Here is a 27,297-nt window from a genome sequence, read left to right as displayed (position 1 = left end):
ACAGCTTTATTAAACAAGCAGTTTTTGAAAAATAATATTTAAATTAATTTATTAAAACCAAATATTACTAGTTTTTGTAAAATAATATTTAAATTATGATATTAGTTTATTAATTTATTAAAAACGAATATCAATAAGTAACGGCTATATTAAACAACTACTTTTTGAAAAATAATATTTAAAAAAAATTAAAGTCAAACTCTAAACAAGGAAGGAAGTCAAAACTTATAAAAACGAGTCAAGACCTTAATCCAGACAAGATCATTTAATAAATAAAATAATTAACGGAAAAATAAATAAAATAAAACAAAAATATACACAAGTGAAAAGAAATATATAAATAAATAAATAAATAAAAATAAATATCATATATATATATATATATATATTCAAAGAAAAGTAATCAATAAATAAAACATGGTCAACAATAAAATATGGGGCCGAGGCCCATTAAACAAATAACAAAAATACTACAAGGAGTTAAGAACGAATAAGAGGGAGAAATGGAATCACTGCAACAAAAGATAATATCAGAAGGCAGGACAGAGGAGAGCATTAGAGAAGAAGGGATAATTCTTGGAAAATTAGAGGAAAGGCGAAAGCAAGAAGAAATTTTATGGAGGCAGAAGTCAAGAATAAAATGGTTAAGGGAAGGGGAAAGGAACACAAAATTCTTCCATGAGGCAATGATACAACACAGACAAAGAAACAGGATATTATCCATAAAAGACCAGAATGGCGAAAGAATAGTTGAGCAAGAAGGAATTGAGCAAGTGCTGGTGGAGCATCACAAAGATATCCTAGCTGAGCCACTAGTGGATAGATCGGAAGCAATAAAGGAAATATGCTCGGCCATTCCACGATTAGTTACAGAAGACCAAAATAAAGCTCTGATGAGAGCTGCCAACTTGGAGGAGATATAAGAAATAGTAAAATCCATGAAAAAGGGTACAGATCCAGGTCCGGATGGTTTTACGATCGAATTCTACCAAGCGGGATGGCATTTTCTGGGAAGAGAAATCCTAGAATTGATAGAAGTATCTCGGATGAACCAGAAGGTATGGCCTGCCATTAACTCTACCTTCTATGATTTGATTCCTAAGAATGATAATTTAGAAGACTCTAAGGGTTTTAGACCCATTTCACTGTGCAATGTTATTTACAAGATAATAACAACCTTGATCGCCAAAGTTTGAAACCCCTGTTGGACAATTTAATATCTACTGAACAAACTGGTTTTGTCGAAGGTAGACAAATCCTAGATGGTCTAGTAGTAACTCAGGAGGTTATCCATTCATTAAAAATGAAAAAGCAAAAGGGCATGATGATTAAATTAGATCTGTCGAAAGCATGTGATAGATTGAATTGGAAATACTTGGAAGAAGTCCTGGAAAGTTTTGGCTTCAGCAAGAGATGGGTAAAATGGATTCACAGTCTAATTACAACTACGAATTTCTCTATACTTGTTAACGGAACCCCCTCAAAAACCTTCAATGCATCTAGAGGAATTAGACAGGGAGATCCATTATCTCCGTTTCTTTTCATATTGGCAGCAGAGGGCCTGGGTAGATATATTAAAAAAGAATGAGAAGCGAACAAAATCAAGGGCCTGAAGCTATGGGGTAATGACCTGCCCATAACCCATCAGCAATTCGTTGATGATATTATGTTATTTGGGGAGCCAACTGTTAAAGAAGTGAGACAGCTGAAGAGGATTTTGGACTTATTCGCAGAAGCCTCTGGCCTGGAAATTAATAAAGACAAGTCCTGTGTATTTATATTTAACACCATGGAACAAATTAAAATTCACCTTACAAGACTGATGGGCTTTAAACAAGGAGAGCTGCCTACGAAATACCTGGGGAGTTTACTGGACTTCACCTCCAAAAAATTGAAAAATTGGCAAGGAGTTTTGGACAAATTAAGAAACAGAATGGCGAATTGGGCTTTTAGAACTCTAAACGTGGCAGGAAGGGTAGTGTTGGCGAAATCAGTTATCCAAGCCATTCCTATATATCCACTGTCGATAATGGCTGCTCCATTAGGAGTTTGTTCAAAGATTAGAGAGATCATGAGAAAAATTATCTGGGGAGGGGCGAACCAACAGAAAAAATGGGCCTTAGTTTCTTGGAATCACCTAACAGAGATGAAGGAAAAAGGAGGATTGGGTTTGCGCGACCCGGAAAAACTCAACAAAGTGTTAGGAGCGAAGCTCTGGTGGCGATGGTTAAGAGGGGGTAATGACCTATGGAAAGCCATATGGAGACTCAAACACAATATGCCAGACACAACAGTGGACATTCTGAGACTGAGAGAAACCCCCAAGGGTTCAACAATTTGGGATCTAGCTCGACAGAACAGAGATATAGTTGAAAGCCATGCGTTCTGGGAAATACGAGGAGGTGAGGAAGCTAACTTCTGGGATGAAAATGGCAGCAAAAGGAAAAAATGAACAGAATACAGACTATCCAGCAGTTACAGGAAAAAATAGGGGGAAATCGAAAATGTGTCAAAGACTATTGGAAAGATAATGAATTGGATGGAATCTGGAGAAAATGGATAGAACCAATTGAATGGGATAGCGAGCTAAATCAAGAGCAACAAGAAGCTTATATGAAAGAGGTGGATTCCAGGAAAATAAAAGCTCGAACAGGAAGGGACATTCTTAGATGGGGAAACTCCACGAAAGGATCTTTCACCGTCAAAGAGGCATACTACTTAGCGGACACACAGGTTATAAATGAGGAGAATCAAGAGTGGAAGATTATTTGGGGAAGCAATTGGTGGCCGAAAGTTTCCCTATTCACATGGCTTGCAGCTAAGAACAAGATCCTAACCTGGGACATAATTCAAAAAAAAGGCTTCAGAGGACCCTCAAGATGTTGTCTTTGTAAAAACGAAGAGGAAACCCGAAATCACCTCCTAATTAATTGTACGTTCACTAGAAAATTATGGATGGACACAAGAAAGATATTTTGTAAATCTGAGATAGTTCCCAGAGACATTAACGTAATAATTTTTCAATGGAATAAGGAGAAATTCCAATGTAAAGTTGTTCGCAGAGCTTGGGATCTTATTGCAGGCTTCGTGCTATGGATGGTATGGAAAGAAAGGAACCGTCGGATATTCCAGGACAAAATAAAAGATTCGGTAATTATATGGAGGCGAGCGGTTAATCTAATGAGGGAAACAATCTTGGTGGAGAAATGGGACGTGGAGGACTGGAAGGCTAATCAAACAGAGGAGGGGATCCTAAACAGTTTAAACTTAAAGTATGAAATGGTATATCATAAGCAGGACAAAAGGCATAGCACGCGAGCCCAAAATTCAGATAAATTTATCTACCCCAGGGATAATTTCATCAAATTGAACTTCGATGGAGCATCGAAGGGGAATCCTGGCAACGCTGGTTTCGGAGGTATCTTTCGCGATAGTCAGAAGAAGGTAAGGTGGATTTATGCTGAATGGGGCAGGGAGATGACGAATAATGAAGCTGAACTTTGGGCGATTCACCAGGGGTTAAGAATCGCAATCAGAAATGGCTATACATATTTGGAAATAGTAGGTGATTCTCAGATCACGATTGAAATATTGAAGAAACTTAACAACGACAGAGATTGGGAACGAATTACCAACAGTTGGAGAACTGCCGGAATTGTCCAAGAAATAGCGGATCTACTAAAAAGGATAGATTACAAATTATTTAACCATGTAAGGAGGAATGGGAACCGCGCGGCCGACTTCCTGGCGAATTGGGGTTGTAAAGGACGAAGCAGCATTGTAGACAGCCAATGGACAGCGGTGCGATCCAGTAGAGATTGGGTAGACCTGGCAACGATTATTAATGACGATCATGATCAGGCAACAAGCGAGAATTCCAGGACTAATGAGTTGGATAGATGAGTGGGACTGGAGATCCCGGACGATTAATGCAGGTCAGTATGGACAAAGGAATGACATGATGAAAGCGCACAGTGCAGTACACTGGTGGCGTGTGTGGATGGCATCACAGGATCATTCCCACCGCAAAATAATTAATGCATGCGATCAGAGAGGGCGGTGGAGAGGCATGTCAGAACCTCAAATTGGAAATGATAAACAAGGAATGGGGGCCAGGAAAGGCAACCTCCCGGAAAATAAATGGCGGCAGTACATCGCCGATATTGTGGCATACATTGATGGCAGAAAGGTAATAAGTACCCAGACTGGTAAGGGAAGGCAGCAGGTTAGTCTGTTTACAATACAGCGCGCAAAGGCTAGAACAGTGTTGAGACTGCGAGACAGGAAAACTTTTATCCTGCACCAGAACATACCTCGTGACATAATTAGAGAGAGCATGGAAACCAGGATGAGGTCAAGGGCGGCGGAGGAACTGACTATTGCAGCTGACAAAAACAGAGACAGGAAAGGCAAGGCTGTTGCGAAAGAGGAGCTTCCGGCAGAAATCTTTGAGATTGAGAATGATTCGGAGGATGAGGAACCCCGTCGCGAAGCAAACAGGAAGTATAAAGCACAGGGCAAAGCTACAGGCGATTGGGCCAACCCGCAGTCTGACGAGGAACAACCAGCACCACAAGTGGAATGCGTAAGAAGATACGACAGGAGAAGAGGTGGTAGGGGAGCGGGAAGCAGAACGGATACGGGAGGCAAGAGAGGTAGGGGGCAAAGCAGGAATGAAGGGGACAGAGGAGAGAATCTGAAGCAGGAAGCGGGACCAGCCAAAAAAACAAGACGATTGATAGAGAAGAGAATTCACCAGGCTGAGAGGGCCTATTAGCAGAATACAAACCCAAAGGTCAGAAGAATTATTCAGAATTTGGAGGAGGAATCTTTACAAGCCCAATCTGATTCAGAGATGGAGGATTTGGAATTCTTACTACATGACCCAGGCAACACCAGAAGCAGAATGTCTCTGTTCAAGCAATCTCTCCACATTTACTAGGTAATATTGGCAAAGGCATTAGAACAAGTTGCAACTGAGATGGTGGAAATAGTGCAGGGAGGCCCCGAATTGAGAAGGGAACTGAGGTTCATCCACATTTCTTTAGAGATGCAAGAGAAGAAACTGGATGAATTACAACAGCTATTGAAGGGAGAACATCAGGGAGCAGACAGAGGAGCAAACCAGCAACTTGCAGCCGAGGATGTTTGAGAAAAGATATGTATATGAAATTACATAGTCTAGATAATTATAGTTTTTTGCATGTTCTAGATAAGGAAAAATGCTTTATGCAGATCAGTAGGATTAGGAATTCTCAGGACTGTTTAGTTCATCTTGCAGGGATAATCAGACTTTGGTCCTTTTATTTTTGGTCGGCCATTAAAAATTTTAGATGGCTAAAATACTCGGTTTCCCCACGAGGGCGAGTTAATGTTTTTTGATACTCTGTACTGTTTTGTTTTCTTTATAGTAATAGAAAGAGATCCATCTCAGCTTACAAAAAAAAAAAAAAAAAACGAATAAGATGATAAAATACATTAAAAAAACACGAAGATTAAGAAAACAAACTTTAATGAAAAATAAATCAACAACAAATACTATAAAAAGGACGTCATTACTTACATAGATAAACAAACAAACAAAATAAATCTCAAAAAGAAGCCTAAAAAACTAGGAGGACAAGACAGGGACCCAACTTCTATTAATATTCCAACCATCATCTCTATTCAAATTATTGGGTCTTTTTTCAATTTATAGGGCCTCCCTCAATTTACGATGATGGAAATGACTAACCCCAACAATGATTTGGGCCTTCTCAATGCAAATGTGATGCTTAGATTTATCTGCATGATGGGATTACCATGCTTGATGTCAGTGGCATGCTCATGAATCCTTTGATTAATCGAGCGACCAGTCTCACCAATGTATGGAGTCTCACAAGAGCAGGGGATAACGTAAACACCCTTCATATTCTTGGGGTTCACTGGGTATTTTACAGATCTAAGGGAGCTTCAGATGGTATTTAAAGGCCTAAAGGTTGAAGCCACCTTATGCTTCCTTAAGATCCTCACAATCTTGTCAGTGGTCCCTTGGATAAAAGGAAGATGAACACCAGAAAATCGATCATTGGTATCTTTCTTAGCACTAGGACCTTTTTCAGCTCTAATGGAAACCTTAGTACATTGGTGTCTACTATACCCATTATTAAAGAAAACACTTAGGAGATGTGCTTTCTCTTCATCGAGATGGTTGTCATCAGAAACTCTTAAAGCTCTAGCCTCTAAAGTGTTGAAAACACCAAGCTTTTAAGCTGAAAAATGATGAAAATTAACATGAAAAAATACATAATGAGTTTTCTTCCAAAACAATGATGAAAAAAAGAGCCATCATCATTCTTTGACATAGAGATGTCCAAGAAGGACAAACTACTATTACATTTAAATTCCTCTATGGAGCTAGATTATTTATTAAAATGATGAAATTAATTTGTTTGACTTAAAAAGTTTCAAATTTTAAAAATGGGATTTTGTTCCATATAAATTTCGAAATAAAATTGAAGAAACAATTCATCCGTTGTGAATTTGTATAATTACAATGCGCGTCACTCTAAGCTGTCACTACCTGTCCACATAGCGGAGGACTATTAGTGGAGGTAGTGGCGGCATTTGAAAAATAAATAAATTTGACCACTGTCAGCGTCTTAAAATCGCGGTCACATGGGAATAGGCCGAATGTTTGACATATAACCTTTCTGATTCCGTAATTCTCGGATATCGTACTGTGCCTTGGTCACATGCGTTCCCAAAATAAGGGCTGGGTCGTACGGCGCAAATTCAAATAAAGATATTTCCCAGTCTTCCTTGTCACTCTTTAGTTTCATCCTCAGCCCCTGCTCCACTCTGTTCTCCGCGATGCTATGCATCGCACGTCATTACGACCTGTTACTGTGAATTGGAGCCTGAAATTGCTCCATAGCTAGTTCGATTTGCAAGGAGCTCTTTGTGCGGCTCTCCGCTCCATGTTCAGGTAAATAGACTGCAGTTCTGAGCTTCTAAATGGTATTCTTTGGTTCATTTTGGTAGTTCTTAAGTAAGTTTTCGTGGTCTCGAGCCTATCGTTTGTTTAACGCTATGCAAAATTCTGGGCGTTTCAATGTTTAGAGTTTTATGTATTATTTGTCTTCTCTTCTCGGTCATCGCTGCATTAACCACTTAGGGTTTTCATTTTCAGAAGCAAGTGAAATGTATGGCAAGCATCTAGGGTATCACGGTGCTTGTTTGTTTTTGCCGAAACGGTGTGCCAGAGCAGAACCTATTATGTTGGAATGCTAACTGTTCGTTATTTTCTTGATTGAAAGGATTGAAAATAGTGTAGATACTGGGGATTTCTTCTTTAGCGACTTAGTTTTTGCTTTCAAAGAGGTAGAAAATGTTATCGTCTTGCTTTTGAATTGACTGAAGGGTTTAGGATTGTTGCCGTACGTTTGAGCAGGACGGGTGTACTGATATCAGTGGCGTATTTTCCAAAGTTCAATGCCTGTGGAATCTCAAATTTCGTCAGCTGAGTTTGAGGGTAATCAGGTTCCAATCACCTATTGTTCCAACATCTTTTGCTTTCTCCGCCTTGGACTCCGATAGCGAGAAGCCTGGAAGATTTATTTGCACAGTTTGACTATAGATTTGTGTTTTAAAATTTTCCTGACGAGTGTTTAGTTCACTACGCCTTTAACTAATTTTGGACGTGTATGCTATTTTCACTTGGAGCATTGTTTTAAAAATTCGTATTCTTTGCAGCAAGAATTCTAACTGTTTTTCGAGTTATCTGTGAAGTGATTGGCTCACGCAACTAAGGGATTTCATAGGAAATTAAAGAATAAGGAAACGCATAGTATTCTTCCAGTACTCCTCTTCGTCTTCATATTTAAGCTTTGCTGTTGATATGAATAGGTTGGGTGGTCTGGCAAATGTTTAGAGCTTCAATACTAGGAAGCCGCTTCCATCTACTCCCAAAATCTGTAGAAAACCAGCACTCTAAATAACATTCATTCGGTGAGTGGTGAGTTCTGGAAGGAATTCTAGAAGTGTATTCGGAGTATTTAGGCTACGTTCAGGTAAATAAGGTCGTTGCTTTAGTATAAGGCTGCACCGACAACTTCAGTGATTTTCTAGGGTGACACGCACACTTTCATTTTATTTTTAGAAGAGTTATTGGTGAATTAGAAATTCCAGTATTTATAATTTTTGGATTTCGATCAATTTTGATATTATGTTTTGCTAGAGCTAATTAATGTTGCACGCTGTAAGTGTTTTTCTTGCTTTCCTAGTCATCAAGGCACCATTTGTGGCCCATCAATACATGTATTTTTTAAAAGCTTGCCATTGGCTGGTTTGTTGAATTTATTTCAATATCAGCGTTTAGAAGCACAATCGTTAGTTGAAAATTGCATTGGAATTGCTAGGTCTTTTTCTCAAGAGTTATGGAAATCCTACATTAATATGTTTGGAGGTCAGTCTTTCTATTTTGCTTAATGTGTGTTCAAATTTCTTGTCAATTGGAAAGGTTAGGTACATGGGTAGATGGATGCAATTTTATTCTAAAGGTTACACTAAACCCACCGAAAAGCAAAAAAAACAACAAACAACTCAGATGATGTGAAATGGCTAAGAAGCATCCACAAGTTGTTTCTTTGTTCATGAAGGTTCCAAAACATATCAAGGCAAAACAACCCCTTTCTTCCCACAATTGATAATAGGAATGATGGTCTATTGTGGCTTATTTCTAGATACTCCATTATGTAAAGCACCTTCTCAAATGTTCAATTCATTTACAAAGCGTTATTTGCATAGATACTCAAGAACTGCATTACAATTTTTTTTATCCCATGTAATGGAGTTCTCTAAGGTGTAGGCCTCGAGTAGTGCTACAATTCTTATATTATTAGCTTCTCATAGGATGATTGAAAAAGGAAAACAGTTTTTGATATTTGTGTATGAGTGAGAGTTGTTACGATGCTTAAATTTTTTGCTTCTCATAAGATGATTGAAGAAGAAAAATGCTTTTGACGTCTTTGTGTGCGCGCACTCGTGCAATCGTGTTTTTGCATGTGTGTACTCCATTATAATTGTTGTGAGTTTTTTGAGCCCTCATACATCCTGTAGGTGAAGGCAAAAAAAGAAAAGTGCGCCGGGGGGGAGGTGGCAATGTTTTAGAACTTCGACTCGGGTTTGGAACCGGCCGAGGGTCGACTCTGACTCGGTATCGACTTGGCCGGTTTGATTTCAATGACTTGGTCGTTGTCAAATATACATTAAATATTTATTTCTTTATGAAAAAACATTATTTTAAAGATTTTCATTCATGTTTCCAAACACAATGCATTAGAATATAGAGAGAAGACAACATATGATCAAAGTAGGCTCATGAATTTATCCATGATATAGAGATCAAAACAAAAACACATAGCCAAGGAGGCTCTGAATGGCCCCTACAAAAAAGTAAACCATAAAACATCACTAGGCACCAGTACTACTGGCTACTCCTAACCTCCCCAGTGAAGATTCTGCGTCCAGAGCTTTATAATGATACCTTGGGTTTAGAAAAAACCCAGCTGCATGTGCCATGTATAGGGCAATGGAGTTGATTGTTCTATCTTTGATCAATGATTTCCAAAATGGGCCCATACTTACCCACTCTATCCTTGTATGCTGCCTTTATTTGCTCCTTTGCTTGATCCATAACCTCATAAATGAAGCCCATGGCCAATCTTTTCCCATCCACCAACTGCAACACCTTAACAAACTGGACATGGGTCCGACTCGATTGGTTTGGTAACAGATTGACCACTGATCCGGTTTTTCTACCGAGCTGGCTCGGCTGAATCCGAATCGGTCCGGCTGAATTTTAAAACACTAGTGGGTGGGTGGAGGGGAGTTTAATTAATATTGAATATTAATGATAAAATATAACATTTCCACCATAACTCAAAACTTGCCATATATATATATATATATATATATATAGAGCATAAGAGTTGTCATGTGCACTTTGAATTTCTTTCGATAAACTTAAATAAATAGAACAAAGATAAGAAAACCATGTACACATAATTCATCACACAATTCACCAATATTTTCATTGTAGAACCTTGGTGGAAATAAATTTCATAGTTTCTTTGAGTTTCCAAGCCAATAGAGTGCATACAAATTGTAGTTGAACTAATTTATTTCTCCGAGGGTTGGGCTATTCTAATCATTCATGACGCTGTGATTCAAATGCCACTCATATACTAGCTATCTTAAAAATGATTAATTGGTCACATGGTTGCTTAACCTATGCCTCGAGTTTAGGACCCAACGCCTTTCGTTGTCCTCATGTTTACCTTGTCAAAGTTTTTTATGTATACTCTAGAAGGAAAAACTTGGTCACATATCTTTGGTACCTTTTTCGTTCTCTTTTTTGGGTTCTGCCTACCAATTTTTTTTGGACCTTTCTTTGGAACAACAAAATTGGTCTCAAAAGTTTGGCTTTCTTGTGCCTTCACATTGGGATTTCACTTTCCTAGGTTTTATGAGTTTTCCCTTGTGCTAAAAAAAACTTGGCGACAAATTCTTAGTCTTTTGTAAGTATGCCGAACATGTCTTGTGGTCAGTCAATGGCTTGATTTTGTGTAGTGATTTATCTTATCCTTTGCTGGGTGTTTGGCTAATTGAGTGCCATCTCCTTTCTCAACTAAGGGAATCTTCCTCACTTTGCATAGCAAGCCAACATTTAGCCACATTGTTGCTTCACTCTCTTCTTTTTTGCTCACTCTCTTCTTGTTCAATGGGATAATGAGCTTTTGCCAAGCACTTTGAATATGCCCTTTTTCTTCGTGCTTAGTGTTTTGGGAAACTTGCTTATTTTTTAAGCAAAGACATCTCTCCATTCTCAAGGAAAGACCATTAATCATGTGGTCCTACATCCCTTTGCTCAATGAAACAACCTTTTGCTTTGTGAATTGCTCTTTTGCTTGGTAATATATAGTTAGACAAATTTCCCCCTTTTCTTCAACCTTTGAACTTGGCTTGCCAATGGACTTAACCATTTTGGAATCCTAGTTTGGATCAATCTACCAACTATCAAACTCTATAGACTTATGCATAACAATATACAATGACAAGGGTTAGAAGAAAATTTTGTCTTAAATGCTTAAAAGCTCAACAAACATACAAACAACTCATAGAAACAAATACACATATTAATACATGTACAACTTAGTCATGTTTCTCAAAGCTCTACTTCTGATAACCCCACAACATTATTGACTAACTGACCACTTATTTTTTGTTACCATCTTATTTATTTAAACTCTAATAAATTGTTTGTTTTCCTTGGGCGGCTTTTCACCGTCCCTCATGTTTGTAGTAGTGGTAATTGATTATTGCATGCATGCCTCCGTGTTGCTTTGTCTTCGTCAATTGTTACATAATTGCAGCACACGTCACTTCATCTACCGTGTATGCACCTTCGTCTCCTATGTACATTTATAGTCATGTGTGCATGCCCATTGTGGTTTGCCACCTTTTATGCATTGCTTTTTTGCATGCTTCTTTCCATGTGCCTAACCACTCGTGTGCTTGAACTATGTGCTCGTGCTTTGACTTTTGTTTGTGCCTTATCCTTTATTGAGCTTTCTCTTGGTGTGCCTTTGTGAGCTCCTTTTCTTGCACTTTCCTTTATACTTCAGAATATCATGGATGCTGTTGCATTAACCTTTCCCTACAAATAAAGCGTAAACCTCATATAGATTCTTCATTAGTCTCTTCTGTAACTACCTACCCCTTGCAAAAATTCCGATACTTTGCTTCATATATCCATGTATTATCTTCATCCAATGTATTTTTCCACTTAACTAGATATTGCTTATATTTTGTGCCCTATGTTCAAAAGTTTTCTCATCTAGAACCTTCTTGTTACAATTTGAATTCTTCCTTGGCATTTGTTTGCACCAATTTGCCTGTTATGAGTTATTCATGTGTACTATTATAATATTTTGCAACAAGGTTACTTTCTTTGTATTCACACAAAGAAGCATTGGATATGGCCGATGTACCAAATTCCTTTGGCAACTCATCCTCATAAGCATTATCTTTTAACTTTCTTTTGATCTTGTACCGTCCTATCCTTTTCATAATCAACTTTTGCATGCACCCTTGTGGTATCTCCCTTTCCTTAGATGCACCATATTGTAATCACCCTTTGCAAAGGAATTCAGTTTTCTATGTGCATCAACACTCTTCTTGTACTCTATGCTTTTCTCATTTAATTTGTTTTGGGATTGCACATACATGATTCTATCTACTTTGCAAATGCCTCTATGTCATATCTCCTTTGCATTTTGACCAGTAGATATTCTGAGCTTGCAACTCCTATGCCTTTCTCTTCAATTCATTTTGCAATTGCATATACATCTCTATCATTTGCTTTACAAAGGGCTCCATGCAATCAATCCTTTTTTCACAGTAACTCAATTACAAGTTTGCTATAGAGAGAAAACCCTAGTATTCTAGAGAGAGAAAAATAACCAAGCACAAGTGTGCTATAGGAGGCAAGCACAATCGTGCTTTAGAGAGAATGCCAATCACAAGAAATGCACCAAAGTATGAATTGCCCACAGGGTTAAACACTTTATGAAAGAGATAAATAAGATCACAACATGAGATCATACAAAGGAGAGTTGTGTATATATAAATAATGCAAGTGGGGAGCTACCCCCAAGAAAGGGTTTATGATCCTATGTGTACAAGTTTGACTAGGTTGGCTTTGACCACTCTATAGTCTTACAATAATTGAAAATAAATAATCAAAGGATGGACTTAGCCATGATTACAAATACAATAATGATGCATATGAGTGTGTTGTAGCCACATATGAAGAATACACCCATAATTTGATCAAGTTTTCAACTCTTGTTCGATTCCATAAACAATATTGAATGGGGAATGTCTTATTAACTTGTTCACAAAGTTGTTGTATTAGGATCAGTGTGTCCCAAAACTTGTCTATTGTCCCCAACTCAAATCATGAAAACTAACAAAAAATTGATTGTCCTTTCCTTGGCTTAACCAAGAGGAAAAGGACACAAAGTGGCATTAGGTTTGGGCCCATCCATGTGGATTAGTGCGCAAAGGTAAGATTGAGTTTGATTGGGAGTTATTTGAAGCACATGCATGGATGAACTAAAGACAATTGGGATGTGTGCACAGATTTAGTAACGAGTTGGCACTTTTCTTGAAGTTAACTACAACACATGCATGCATGGGGAGATAACTAAGAGTGTAGTCCAGTTAACTAGGCGCATGCCCTTTTCTCTCCCACTTCACAGTAGTTTGGCATGGGTTAGATCCAGAGTATCTCCACTAAACTGAGTGCATGCTTCTTCTCTCCATTTCTACTTTAGTTGAACTCAAGAATACTCCTTTAGCCTTGCGCATGGCCATCTCATACTAGTTCACCATTAGTTAACCGAAATGCATGGAAGAGAACTCTAAGAAGACTAGTGAGTTAACAATGCGTATCTCTGAGTAATAGAAACCTTTTTGGAAGAAATCACATTAGAAGGATTTGGTCGATGCGTTTCGAACCAGCCAAAATGCGTATCTCCTTGAAACCTTTTCTCAACTCCAACGCTTGAACACTTTACTTTGGGTCGTCCTCAAGTCGACAAGGCACACCTGCACATCAACTTGAATCTCACTAATGCGCATGGGTTGAAGAAAAAATCTTGCATGGAAAATTCAACTTCCATAGTTGATAAAAGGAGGTGGTCGCTATTGTCGCTGTGAGTTTTCTATTTTATGCAACTACAATTTTGGGCTTAAGGTTTGACAACCTTGAGTATCTCTGGTTTCAGAGGGACATATGGGCTCCCTCTAGTTAGAAGGGTGTGTTTTGGTGGAAGAGCTTCGGTTTGTGAGACCGTAACACATTATCTTTTCCGGGCTGCAATTATTCATCATGCTTGGAGGTCGATTTGGAGATAAAATTCAGAGGACAACTTCAAATTTGTGTTTATTTCACTAAGTAATGTTCATATTTCCAATTTTTGATTTTTATATGCAAATAAAATTTCAGATTCTGTTGTGCCCTTGTTTTGGAAACATTGTTATTTTTCTAGTATCTCTAATTGGGGATAATACAACTTGATCCCATTGTTTTGGTGTATCTCCAACAAGACACCTTAGTAGACTTCTAATACATAGATTAACCACTTTTCATCGGCCATCATTTTGAGGGTGATGTGTTTACAACAATTTTGTCACCATCTTCTCCCTCAATATCCTCGAAACTTGGCTTAATTTTTGTTTTGTTTTTGTTTTTGTTTGATGTGAATATCTTTGGCCATCCATGTAATTGCATCACTTTCTTAAAGGATAATTCCACACAAGGTGTCATAGAGCTAGTCTTTTGACAAGGCATGAAGCATGCCATCTTTGAAAGCTTGTCAATTGCAACAAATACTACATCAAGTTCGTGTCATGTTGTCGATAGTCTAGGAATGAAATCTATGAATATGACCTCCCAAGGAATCTTTGGAATTGGCAACAATGTGCACAATCATGTGTTGTGACTTATTGCCTTCAACATTTGATAAATTTTGAGTCGCACCACATAATGTTATTGGAGTTGGATTAGAATTGGCAAATCTGATTGGTTTGTCTTGTTTTGTAATCATCCATCTCTATCTCCTAGAAACTGTTGCTGCACAAACTAGCAGGCCTAGTTAGTAGGCTAAAGCTAGAGGGCACAACAACAATTTGTGACAAAGGCCCACTATCACCACAACCTATGAACCCTTCTCCTCGGATTTTCATCAACAGGAGGAATCCCAATATCACTTACTCGTGATTAATATGTCTATGACTCTATACTAAGGTTCAAACTGAGGCAAGCATGGCTCATTCAATGGAAAGGCTCAAAAGAGTTGTGAGCTTTGGGAGAAGCTAGGATGGCTTTCCACGAAAAACCCCTTGAGAGAAAGACTATACTAGACCTATGGTTGACGTATTTGACGGGATAAGAGTTCAACCAAGGTCAACACAGTCAAGAGAAAAAGTTTTGAATAAGCTACTTGAGCATAAACCTTCAAGAAATCCCTAAGTTGAAGGGCAACTTCAAGGGTTCCCACTTGGTGTGATAGCTAGGGCATCAAATAAAATGAGATTCAACCGTCAGAATTTGCTCAAAACTTGTGGATGCCTAGAGTAGACACTAAGGAAGAGTCCTGTTCGGATGAAATCCAAAAATTCCTCCTCGCCAAAATTTCGCACCAATGTCTAGAGAGGCTCCCTTATCCTTGAGGTATGAGAAAAAGAGAGAGAAGAAGGTGAAGAAAAAGAGATTTATCAATGAGAAGGTGATCACCAAGGATTTCTAGACTAGTGCCTGCCTATTGGGAAAAATAGAGTCAAGATTTACTTAGATTTGGTGATTCCGCTCTTCAAAGAGACCTAGTGCAGCTTCGCTAACTCTAGAGGAGGCAGCTTCACAACTACAAAAGAATTCTATACGTTGCTAAAGTTTGATGGAGTTTCAAGGTTGCAATATGCAAGAATAACCTCTAGGAACATTCATTCATCATTGTCCAGGAGTAATGCATGCAGTACTTACAATTATTTTAATGTTCTCACAATTTCACACTAATTAGGGCACATTAAAGATCATGAATAGACATTCCATACATTAGACATTAATCATTGTAAAATATAACACCAAATGTACTTACAAGACAATGAGAATATATCCATCCATCAATATTGCAAAGAGAAGGTCCAAGAAAAGATAGCGAAATTTTCCAAATGTCAAAGTGCATCCCAACATCCAAAATTTGTCCAAAATCGCTGGTCCGAGTTCTTTTACAAGAGAAATTCAAATCCAAGTAATGATGAACAATACAAGTGAGGCCTCTTCTATTAATATGAGGCTCCTCAAGTTTGAATTTGCCTAATTTAGCCTAATTAAGCCCGTAATAATATTTTAATGTGAAAATAACGTCTTTGGTGACAAGCCCACGAAATAACTACTAAAGTGAATGATAAGCCATCCCAAGAGGGTTGAAATAAGGCAAAAATGGAGTAAGAAGGGTCGTTGGAAGGCTAAGATGAGTCCTCTAGGTGCCATGATGAACAAAGAGGAGGGCTCCATAAATGGTGATCAAGGGGTGGCCCCTTGATTTCTAAGCAAAACATCGTGGTGCTCGCAAGTGGTTGTGGGGCACAATCAAAATGGTCTCATGGGTTTCCAGTGGCTCAATAACAAGTTGATGCTCCATTAGTGAGGGCTAGAAGATGATACATGCCCTCTCATGTCTCTCTGGATGAGACAAAACCTCATCTGGACCTTGGATTAGCTGCCACGTGTTGGTTTCAAATGTTGGTCGGCTAGTTAACATGGTCGAAGTGCATCATCATCTTTGTATGGCTGGGGCACAAACAAATAATGTGGTGCTGAAGAAGTCCATGGTATAACAATGGATGCTTTGCAATGATAAAGGCCCATGGCTCTCAACGCTCACTCTACAAGTGCCGTTATGACTCTTTGGAGGGCTTGGACCCCGTATAGGGCGACCAAGTACAAGATGAAGACCTCGTATAGGGAGACCAAGTCACAAACATGATTCTACCCATGTAGAGGATGGGGATTTAGATGACTTTGTTGTTTAGATTGTTATTGTGGATTCGTAGATAATGTCTCTAACAATGATGGCACAATATGTTGGTTGATGTAGCTCAGACAAGTGTTCTAGCCTCAGGTGGTGTTGATGAGGCTAGGAACACATGAGCAGAAAATATCTCCAAGCCCAAGTTATTCTTTTAAATGGAAATATATTAATTAAATTAAGTAATTAGTTTTAATTATTTTCCTTAGTTTTAACTTAGGGGAATAGATTGATTAATTAGTAATAATTGAGACATGTTTGATTTTCCTCCAGAGACTTCTAGTAAAGTTTCTAAGTGATCTTAACCATCGATTAGATCATTTCAGATCGAGATCTTGGTTGTTGATTTCTCAACGAGAGATCATAAAGGATATCGATGGGCAGTCTTGGAGATCAATTCATTGAGTCACAATCACGAGTCTACCCATGCAGAGGATGGGGATTTAGATGACTTTGTTGTTAAGATTGTTACTACGGATTGCCTGGATAGTGTCTCTAACAATGATGACACATTATGTTGGTTGATGTAGCTCAGACAGGTGTTCTAGCTTCAGGTGGTGTTAATGAGGCTAGGAACACATGAGCAAAAAATATCTCCAAGCCCAAGTTATTTTTTAAAATGAAAATATCTTAATTAAATAAGTAATTAGTTTTAATTATTTTCCTTAGTTTTATCTTTTAGGGAAATAGATTAATTAATTAGTAATAATTGAGACATGTTTGATTTTCCTCCTGAGACTTCTAGTAAAGTTTCTAAGTGATCTTAGCCATCGATTAGATCATTTCAGATCGAGATCTTGGTTGTTGATTCCTCAACAAGAGATTATAAAGGAAATCGAAGGGCAGTCTTGGAGATCAATTCATTGTAGTGAAGAGGGCACAATGATAGTGTGCGACTTGACACTAGTGGGGGTTTCAACAACGGTTGATACAATAAATATTTTTGGAGTTTTCTTTCATCAATATTTTTCCAGTTTTTGAGATCTGGAGGAGGAATTCTCCAAGAGTTTTTCTACAGACAAGGAGGCAGAGATTGATAGAAGAGGTCGTACAAGTTGCTAGTTTAAAAGATCAAGATTTTCAGTTGCAGAGTGAATTGCAGGAAATCAGTGCAATTGTAGGAAAAGGCAATTGTAGGAATTCGCTGCAGATTGCAAGAATAACAATGCGAATTGTAGGAGAGGCCGTGTCAGGTTGCAGAGGGAGGTCATGAGGCTTATAGTGGTTAGATTGACTTGTGGAGGTGAAGAAATAATTTGCTAGAGCTTTGCTGTGGTTTGACAAGCAGTTGTAATATTTATCTATTGCCAAATTTGTTGAAAAATAATAATAAAACCCTCATATATGAAGAACTGGTTTTCCCTTCAGGGCTTTTCCAAGGACGTTTTGTCCAAAAATTTTGTGTCCATTTTGTGATTGGTTTTCTTATCAGAGTTTCCACATTTTATTTAATTGGTGAAATTTGCAGTTGTGTTTTATTCATTATTTGCAGTAAATAATTTGTTGGGACAAATAATCTGTTTAAAGATAGGAGAATAATAACTAGATTAATTGCAAATAGAATTTTTCGCATGGTATCATAGTAGATCTGAAGTGGAGGGGTTTACTGGAGTAGATTAACGCAGGGGTTTGGAAGAGGAAGCCAAGGGTTTAATACCCAGATTGATTTCCAAAATTACTTGGAGGAATTTTACCAGTGCTGTTTTTTTGCAAGGAGGAGGTCGAGTTCAACCGAGCAAATTGCCAAAACACATTTCCAGAGGCAGTGCGAATAACTAGATTGAGTTTCCAGTTGCAAGTATGAATTGTAGGAAATTTGTGTGATTACAAGAAGTGTGAATTCCTATAGGCGGATTACAGAAAAGGCAAATAGCAGAAAGGGCAGATTCCTATAATTACAGGAAGTGCGAATTGTTGGGAAAACGATTTGCAGGATAACCAAGCGAATTGTTGTAAAGGGCCGAGATCACTTGTAGAGGGAGACCGTGAGGTTTTCCATGTACTTTTGTTAGCTGGTAGAAGAGATTATGCAATAGGATTGAGGGATCAAGATAGGTTTGTTGGTGCATCTAATTTTGGTGTCTAGAGAATTTGGTGCCTTCTTATTTTAGAAGAGCATGGATCGAAGGAGTTTGCTATGGCTATGGCACATACTGCTGTACCAACAAATCCTATCATATCGCATCAGTACCAAAAAGATGATGCCAAGGCCAGGCGTATTATTCTAGATGGGGTCAAGGACCACGTAGTTCCACATTTAATGGAAGAATATACCACTGAGAAGGATGTGCGATGCCATCAACAAACTTTCCCAGGATAAAAATATGAATTGGAAAATGATTGTAAGAGAGAAGCTCAAAAGCACAAGGGAAAATAAGGGAGAAAACATTGTTAGTTATCTCACTCGCATCCGAACAGTTATAGATGGGCCAGTAGCCATTGGAGACAAGGACAAGGATGAAGAGCTTGTGAGAACAACCCTAAATGGGTTTCAGAAGCAGTGGGATGTTTTCGTGCAAGTAGTTAGTGGACGATTTGATTTTCATTTTCCTAGTTGGGAACACTTGTGGAATGACTTCACATAGGAGGAGCTTCAACTCAGCCTTGTGAAAGGCAACACTGGTACTAGCAGCAGTTCCGAGCAGAAGGGAGATGACAATGAGAATGTTGCTCTTGTGAACAAGGGCAAAGTGAAGAAGGTATCGAGCAAAGGGTCCATCTCCAAGGAGGAAAATAAGGCAGACGTGTCGAAGATCAAGTGCTATGGATGTTACAAGTTTGTTCATTAGCACAACAATTGCCTATGCAAGAAGAAAGGTGACAGGAACAACTAGAAGTAGATATTGACAGCCACATATGAGCCTTCTAGTCGACTAGAGAATGAGTTTGCACTAATCACTTGTAGCAGTAGTCTGGGAGAGTTGTGACATAGTAAAATGGGCCATGTGGTACTCAAGGAGATAGGCGTTCTAGATATGAGCGCGAAGCATGATGGTGTCGAACTTAGAACACCTTGCTAAGAGGGAGTGTTGTTTGATGTAGCTCAGACAAGTGGTCTAGCCTTATTTGGTGTCAATGAGGCTAGGAGTAGAAGAGCAAAAAATATCTCTAAGCCTAAGCTATTCTTTTGAATGGAAATGTCTTAACTAAATTAATTAATCAATCATAATTATTTTCCTAGGTTTTAACTTAGGGAAATAGATTAATTAATTAGTAATAATTGAGACATGATCGATTTTCCTCTAGAGACTTCTAGTAAAGTTTCTAAGTGATCTTAGCCATCGATTAGATCATTTTAGATCTAGATCTTGGCCATTGATTTCTCAACGAGAGATTATAAAGGAAATTGATGGGCAGTCTTGGAGATCAATTCATTGCAGTGAAGAGGGCGCAATGATAGCGTGGGGTTTGACACTAGTGGGGGTTTCAACAACAGTTGAAGTAGTAAATATTTTTGGAATTTTCTTTCATCAGTATTCTTCTAGTTTTGGAGATCCGAAGGAGGAATTCTCTGAGAGTTATTCTGCAAATAGAGAGGCCAAGATTGCCAGGAGAAGTCGTACGAGTTGCCAGTTTAGTAGATCAAGATTTCCAGTTGCAGAGCGAATTGCATGAAATTAGTGCGATTGTAGGAATTCACTGCAGATTTCAGAATAGCAGTGTGAATTGCAGGATAGGTTGTGTCAAGTTGCAGAGGGAGGACGTGAGCCTTCTAGTGGTCAGATTGACCTGTGGAGGTGAAGAAATATTTTGCAGGAGCTTTACTGTGGTTTGGGAAGTAGTTGTGGAGCAAACTGTACCTTGACTCGTATGTAGTAGCATCTTGGAGTTGAGCCACATAACGAGTGTTCTTTGGAGGGTGTGTTGTGTAGGAGAGGGTCCAACCTTGTCCACTTCGAAATTTAAACTATTGTCCCAAACTTGGTAGTTTGCATTCAAATTTTGCTTTTCTTAGTAGCTTACTTTTGTTATTTTTTGAAGTTATTTTTTCTAGTTAGAAGTTTGCTTTTGTTAGTGTTAGCCTTAGGGGGGCTTTTTCATTTGTAGAAAATCACACGAGTTAAGTAGGATGCAAAGTTTGGACAAAGATGCAATTCCCCAGGAGGTTTCTCACGTAACTTTGGTGCTAGTCCTTAAGATTAGATTAGGTTTTTCTAATTTGGGCACTTAAAATCGTGACAACAACGTTTCCCTCATCATAGTGCAATAGTGGAGCACATTATACTGTGACTCTTATGCAATAGCATCTTGTAGTGAAGGCATGTAACTAGTGTTCTTTGGAGGGTGTGTTGGAGTTATGTAGGAGAAGGGTTATTCTCATCCATTTCCAAACTTAGACTACTGTCCCAAATTTAGTAGTTCACGTGCAAACTCTGCTTTTCTTAGTAGCTTACTTTTGTTATGTTTTGAAGTTGATTTTTCTAGTTTTAGGAAGTTTGCTTTTGATAGTGCTAGATTAAGGGAGCTTTTCTATTTGTAGAAAACCACATGAGTTTAAGTAGGATGCCATGTTTGGATAAGAACCCAATTCTTTAGAAGGTTTCTCATGTTGGCTGGGTGCTAGTCCTTGGACAAGATTAGATTACGTTTTTCTAATTGGGGCACCTAAGAGATGGGCTATTCGTGTATTCCCCTAGCCTTCTTCATTCATAAAAGACAAAGAAGAGCGTGAGTGATTTATGTTTTTTGGAATTGAGTTATTGTTGTGTATTTTTCTTTTAGATTTAATGAGAAGATAATGGCAAGTTTGTGTGTTCAATATTATGTATTTGTTGTTCATATTTACATTAGTATGTGTTTGTAGATTAACATATTTCCAATCAATAGTTTTGATTCGAGATTTCAATTTTAAGCCCCGTAGAGTTCAACTAATTTTTTTTGAATGTAATTGTCTGAGAATTTCACATGGTATGTAAACACATTTTTGGAACAATCTAGGAATCCATGTATGGATATAGGACATCAACTTGGGATAGGCAGAGTTGTTGGAAGGTTTAGGGCGGGATACCCATGATTCATGCTTAAGAAAAGCGCCATGATATGCTCACGATTCATGCTTAAGAAGCACCATGATATGCCCATGATAGGTTGTTGCTTATATATTTTCCAGCAGTTTATTGTAGGAGCAATAATATGACTACCTTTAGTGTCATATATAGAGAGATTGGAAGGCCCTTCCAACTTTGTTCCTTAGAAGTGTCAGTTGCATATGCTTTTTGAGTAGCATGAGCTTTGGCATCTTGTGTAGAAGGTTACATCTCCTGCAAGTGCTTCCTTATTGGTAGAATATAACAAGAAGACTACCAACACAAAGTGAGCCATCCTTGACTTAATGAAGGATCACTAAATCCCTCACATTGTAACAAAGAAGATCGATAAGCACTAGCAGTGGTTTGATGCTTTATTCACTATCTATTAAAGTGAGAACATTAATCATAAAATGATTTTAGGGAATAGGCTCAGAGACACTTGAATGAGCATGATAGAGAATGTAGCTAGTTATTTGATGAATATTGTTGAACTCCATAATTAATTTGTAGTAGTTGGAGAAGAGGTCAAAAGTGAAGAGTTAGTACCTATAGAGAATGGGTTATCATTTATTTGGTAGTCTTCTATTTGGGGTGTTTGTGCTCAAGATAAGCTTCCCACTTTTGAGAGGATGATTTCGTCTAGGAGTAGATGAGATTGGAGATAGTTGTAGGTATAGAGGAGGAAGAGTATATTCTAGTCCTCATCATTAGGATGAAGATGGGTAGTAAGAAAGGAGGATTAGGGAAGAAATGAAAATGAGTGGATGTAGGTTTCTTGAAGTAGGGCAAGAAAGACTTCAACCATATCAAGTGTTTGAAGTGTCAGAAGTTTGGCCATTATGCTTCTAATTGTTCTAAGAAGAAGGGTAAGGGCAAGGGCACGCAAGAATAGTAGTAGTATCTTGTAGGGATTGAGATAACTTTTTCCATTATCTCATGATTATCATATAACATTGTGTTTGGTGTCGAATGGGATGTTGACAATGGAGCATACAAACATATGACCTTCAACAAGAAGGCTTTTAACAGACTTGAGGAGCAAGGGGTATGCATATAGTTGGAGCTTGGTGATGATGCCATGTATCCAAAGTAGTGGTGGGATGCATTTTTTTTGAGACGCCCGTAGGTGATTTTCTTGTGTTTAGTGGTGTTTTAGATGTTCTTGGTTTGACCAAGAGCCAATTTTTAATTTTAGTTATGGTATACCTACACTATATTGTTGAGCTTAATTATCATCAAGTCATATTTGGAGGCGATGCTTGGAGCTCAGTTGAGGTTTGGATAGAGCTGTGCGAGAGGGTGGTTTGGATAGGTTGTTGGTGGATTCAGTGAGATCCCTATATATGGCAGTGACAACTTATGCAAGCTTTGGAACAAGATGTTGGGTCTCTTACACTACAAAGTGTTTCTTATCTTGAAGGGACATGGTGCAAGGATCACTAGACTTCAAACCAAGAAGACAAATGTGTGCAAGGGCTTTCCACTTGACAAGCATGCTAAGATTACTTTTCCAAGCAATTAACATAGGTCAAGGGAGATTCTTGACTTGATATACATTTAGATATGTTGGCCAATGACTTCAACTTTGCTATTGGGTAACATTTATTATGTTTCATTTATTGATGGCTCATCTTGGAAGACTAAGTTTTACTTCATGAAGAGCAAGGATGAGGTCTTTGGAAAGTTTCTAGAGTTGAAATCTATTTTAGAAAATTAGGCAGTTAAGAAGATTAAAATGTTTTGATCAAATAATGAAGGAGAGGTCTTTGGAAAGTTTCTAGAGTTGAAATCTATTTTAGAAAATTAGGCAGTTAAGAAGATTAAAATGTTTTGATCAAATAATGAAGGAGAGTAAATCTCCAAGGAGTTTGAAACAACCCACAATGGAATGAGGGTTACAAAGGGGAAGACATGTCAGTGATAGAGATTGCTGAGGCAATAATCCATGACTTAGATTCGCCCATGTGCCTTTGGGCAAGAGCATGTTACACGTCAATCCACATTTTAAACAAGGGTCTTCATAGGATATTAGAGGATATGACATTAGAAGATGCTTTTGTCGATGAAAAGCCATAGTTATCACATTTTCATTTTTTTGGTTGTCTTTTATATGTTCATAATCCTAGCTGGGCAAGAACTAAGTTGAAGCCCTCTAGTTAGAAGAGTATTTTTTTGGGATAGAAAAAGACTTCTAAGGCCTACAAGGTCTACATTCTATCTTTGAAAAAGGTAGTTGTAGGTTGAGATAATTTTAAGTTGACGAGGATGCATGGTCCTTTATGTCTCAGGAGCTTCCAACCAAGGTTGAGGAGAGAAGCTTCCTACCCTAAAGGTCGACCCATGGATTCTAGCTAAATCAAATTTAGATAAGGCATATTTGAGTACATGTATGAGCCTATTTGGTCTTCTAGTTCATTTAGGAACTTAGGGGGCCCAAATGGTTTACCTAGAGAGGGTAGGAGGCATAGGAGCATGAAGGAGGGTTTAAGACTTCTTGTTAACTGAGCACTGTGAAAATTCGGTCTGCCTAAATTTCTACTGCAACAACTGATTAAGTATCTTCTATTTGTTAACTTGCTGAACAAATTATTTATTTCATCCTACAGCAAGTATCGAAACTAATACACTGCAACCTTCTCCAATTAAATTAAATGCAGAAACAAGAAACTGAGCAAGAAAGAAATACACAACACATGACACTGTTGTTTTTTGGACAAATGTCCCCAGAAAAAGCCACTGTGGGAAAACCAGTGCAACAATTGCGGGTTTGTATTATTAAGCAGTAGTTTTCTGAATACAATCTTTGGATGCCTTGCTGGCTATCCAATACAGAGAATCTGACTAACAGAAGATTAGTGAGAAATACCTCACACTATCACTGGCGATTCGACATTGATCCCCAAGCCCTTGGATGGCTGGCCACACGCTGGCTTTGTGCAGTCATTGCATCAACCTACGCAATTTCGTGTCAACCTCTCTGGGGATCGGTGTCACCTCTTCCTAGATCTCCTGCTGTTTGGAGCTTCGTTCCTCTGTCTCTCCGGTCTCACACCCCGACTTCTGGCACTGGAACTCGACTTCCCAGCTGAATGTCAGACTCCCTCTGAAGCTCTGCGCTGCCTTTGCGTGAGCTTACGCTGCCCAGTGTAGCCTCTGCCTTGCCTCTTGTGGATCTCTCTGTGTCCTCTGCGATGTAATTCTTGGATCAAGAAATCTCCCTCCGGAACTATCCCTGCCCCTCATTGCAAGAAATCTCCTCAATAGATTCTCTCGCCACTGTTGCGCTGCCCTCTCTGAGAAATTCGATCTCTTGATCTCTCTCTAATGTGTTTTCCAAATGCCCATCGAAGTCGTCCTTATAATCCTCCAGTTGAGTAATCAACGACCCAGATTGGATTCTAATCAATGGCTCAGATCATTTGGACTCGATCTCCTTCTTCTTTTAGAAGTTTCACCCTCAATTTAATTATTACCCTTTAATTATTTTAATTTCCTAAGTTTAGACTTGGGCATCTATTAAAAATAATTAATTATTTTAATAACACTGTCTCCGGGTGGAATTTCCCAAAACGATTTTTGGGTATTGTGGAATACATGTGTCCCTAGCCTCCCTGCAAATTTTGAGGCATAGAGCACATCCGATGCTACCAAAAATCAACAAGCACCCCATTAAGAAGTTTTCTAGTTATTTTGCATTAGTGTCTTCCATTTTTGATGCAAAGCCTTCTAGTTATGAGGAGGCAAAACAAGATAAGACCCAAATCCTTTTATTTATGACCCAACATATTGAGAATCTTACTTTTGTAAGTGAGGTCCATATCTCGTCCCACCACAAACAACACGAGAGTTAATATTTCTAGAAGCACCACCACCAACACGAGAGTCAGTTGTTCCATAAGCACCGCTAGCTGCATGAGAGTTTGTTCTTCTAGAAGCATTGAAGCAAGAATGGCGAGATGCCATAACGGAGGAGCATAACTCTGTCTTGAAGAACATGTAGGGAAGTTGGTGATTGTTTCTAGGTTCTTCTAACAGGTAAAGAACACAACTAATTGTAGTGTTGAGAAACATAAGGCTAGGTTCCTAGTGCTAGGATTCTCTTAGAAAGAGGGAGCTCTAGTTGCCAAGCATGCTTCCATCAAAATCATTATGTCTTGAGCATTAGCGTTTGGTTGGCCTATTTATCGTACAAAATTTAAGACAACTTTGCTTAATTATTTGATTGAGGAGGAAGTATACATAAATCAATTGAGAGGTTGACTTGCATGGGTAGAGCACCCATGTATGTTGTGTAAAGAAGGCCCTTTATGGGTTGAAGCAAGGACCATGCTCTTGCTAGTTAGAGATAATAAGTACCTCTAATGTTTGGGCTTCACTAAGACTGCTGTAGAGCCTAACTAGTTTTATATGTTTGATGAATTTGATCTGCTTGTCTTAGTGTGTATGTGGATTAGTTGATCCTTATGGGTAGTCCAAAGAATCTCATTGCATGGTGCAAGAAGTTGGCAAGCGAAATTGAAATGGAGGACACTGGCTTGATGCATCATTTTCTAGTTCTAAAGGTTTGATAGGGTTCTGGGGGAGTCTTAAATTTATGAAGGAAGCATGTAGTAGAAATTTTAAAGAGGTCTTAGACGATAGCTTGTAAATCTCTAGTGATGGTTCTAATTTGAAGTTATTTTCTTAGATTTATATTTGGTAGATCATTCTTTAATAATGTTTTAAAACTCTGACTCGGGTTTGAAATCGGTTGAGGGTCGAATTCGATTCCGACTTTGACTCGGTATCGACTCGGCTTGTTTGATTTCAAAGACTCGATCGTTGTAAAAAATACATTAAATATATTTTTTTTTAATGAAAAAACATAATTTTAAATATTTTCATTCATGTTTCCAAACACAATGCATTAGAATGTAGAGAGAAGACAACATATGATCAAAGTAGGTTCATGAATATATCAATTATATCAAAATGGCACCCAGTGCACCATCTGTTGATTTGGGGTAGTATCAGATGTGCTCTAGCCACGAAAATTGGTGGAGAGGCTAAAGCACATGAGATCTCCGATACCTAGAAATGGTTTGGGCAGATTCTAAATAGTTTGTGAGATATTAAAATAATTAATATTTTTAATGGAGTCCCTAAGTCTTAACTTTCGGTAAAATAAAATATTAATGTGAATTAATATAAAACTGTGTTAGAAGGGTCCAAAAGTTATGGATCAAGCCAGAGTTAATCTTAGCCGTTGATTAGGGACTTAATCTCGGCCATAGAATTGTCAACGAGAAAAGTATAAGAGGAGGCTTGAGGGTCACTTGGAGAACACACCGAGTGGATCAAGATTTCGATTTTCTGGGGCAGGGTTTGCTGAGGAAGTCGAAAGAGTGATCAGAGTTGCAGTTGAGGGGCAGTGAATACAGAAGCAGAGATGCAGAGATGGTGCCAGGATCAATGCATAAGACGGGAGAGAGGGACGTAGAGCCAGCCAGAGGTTCACGCAGAGCCAGCTGGGGCTCACGCAGAGGCAACCAGGAGCTGCGCAGTTTCTCAGAGAGCCAGTGTGGGTGACGCAAAGGCTCTAAGGGCTGACGCAGTGCCGCTAGAGGCTGACGCAGGGCGAGCTAGGGTGA

At 38.5% G+C, this 27,297-nt stretch overlaps 1 protein-coding gene across 4 annotated transcripts in view; it reads left to right on the top strand.

The window, feature by feature from the left end:
• Positions 1–6,789: 6,789 nt before the first annotated feature.
• SSP5 (SCP1-like small phosphatase 5) overlaps positions 6,790–27,297 on the top strand; it is an 86,181-nt gene continuing 65,673 nt past the window's right edge. Inside the window, exons 1-2 of one of the 4 annotated variants that reach the window (XM_089449927.1) lie at positions 6,790–6,967; positions 7,433–7,513. The gene's annotated coding sequence lies outside the window, so the exon portion shown is untranslated. Of the gene's footprint in view, positions 6,968–7,401; positions 7,522–27,297 lie in introns of all 4 variants that reach the window. The other 3 variants (XM_089449929.1, XM_089449928.1, XM_089449926.1) reach the window with 3 other exon arrangements.

The sequence above is a fragment of the Pinus tabuliformis genome, chromosome X (assembly GCF_031772625.1).
Source record: "Pinus tabuliformis cultivar Carrire ecotype Pingquan chromosome X, CPIR1, whole genome shotgun sequence".
Lineage (NCBI taxonomy): Eukaryota > Viridiplantae > Streptophyta > Pinopsida > Pinales > Pinaceae > Pinus > Pinus tabuliformis.
The sequence above is the reverse complement of the archived record's forward strand: the minus strand, read 5'-3'. Positions and strand labels throughout refer to the sequence as shown.